We start from the raw sequence: 1,470 nt of genomic DNA, 5'->3' as shown, positions 1-1,470 counted from the left end.
GTTATGCATAATTGGATAATGAATTTCCTTTCGTTATGCATAAATGGATAATGAATATCCTTTCATTATGCATAGTTGGATAATGAGTTTCCTTTATTTATACATAATTGGATAATGAATTTCCTTTCATTATGCATAAATGGATAATGAATATCCTTTCATTATGCATAGTTGGATAATGAGTTTCCTTTATTTATACATAATTGGATAATAAATTTCCTTTCATTATGCATAAATGGATAATGAATTTCCTTTCCGTTATGCATAATTGAATAATGAATTTCCTTTCGTTATGCATAACTGAATAATGAATTTCGTTTCATTATGCATAACTGGATCTATTCAAGGAGTTTCCCTTTCTCTACTTCGTGCTCTTTCTTCGAACCGAGAACTGAACGTATTTTTCTGAGTAGAAATTATAAGACTATTTCAAGTTATTAGAAAAGACGTAAGTCATTTTACATCACCAGATTTTTAATGTGTTGATTTCTCTCATACACCTTCATTTTCTATGAAAGATAAACCTTTTACTTTGCTATTTCTAGCAGAAAAAAAAGTATTGTAATATAAACACGAACGAAATCCCTTTAAGTGGAAATGAAATTTAATGGCAACTCTTGAGTTTAAACCTGAAGAACAAGCAGACGTTATAATGAATATGTGAAGACTAACAGAAAATAAGAAGTGAAAAGACTAACTAATAGGTCACACCAGAGAAATCCTCTTAGCAAAAGGAGAAAACTTTACTTTTCACTCTTTGTACTCTGAGAGCACATTATTTAACATAAGAATCCGTAAGAAATATATACACACACATATATATATATATGGGAAGGTCACGGTAAGTAAGATTCTTGAAAAAAATATATACATACTAATACTAGCGAAAGTATCTGGTTTCGCTCGGGTTATTAGGTTGATAGTGTGTGTGTATTCTGAACTCATTTTAGCATAAAAGTATAACCGATATACTTTTGTTCCTAAGCAACTTGCTATAAAAGTCATTGTTAGAACGCATTGTTACCAAAACCCACTGGTTGTTCTATATATTAGAAGTTGTTATATAAGGAACCACTTCTTTTCTGTGTGGTTTTTCGCTGGCTTGCCTCATTAAAAATATGCGCATGCGCACACGCACGCGGATAAGATAAGTAATATTCAGGTGCACACCTTCAGTATGCATGCCAAATTCCAGGCTCTAGGTTCTTTCCTCTTGGAACTATGGTGGTCACACACACAGGCAAACTTGTGCGTGCCTGTCTATCTGTCTGTGATTTCTGTTTGTGTATCTATGTGTGTGGGACCGCCATAGTTGAATCCTGAAGGTGCATCTAGGTATTATTACTTATCCACGCGCGTATCCGCATCTTTTGTGAGGCAAGCTAGCGAAAAACCACATAGAAGATAATATGGGACCATCATAGCTTCAAGAGGAAAGAATCTAGAAATCTGAAATTTTGCACCCATACT

The sequence above is a fragment of the Limulus polyphemus genome, unplaced genomic scaffold (assembly GCF_000517525.1).
Source record: "Limulus polyphemus unplaced genomic scaffold, Limulus_polyphemus-2.1.2 Scaffold2922, whole genome shotgun sequence".
Taxonomy (NCBI): domain Eukaryota; kingdom Metazoa; phylum Arthropoda; class Merostomata; order Xiphosura; family Limulidae; genus Limulus; species Limulus polyphemus.
Note: the sequence above shows the minus strand (reverse complement) of the source record.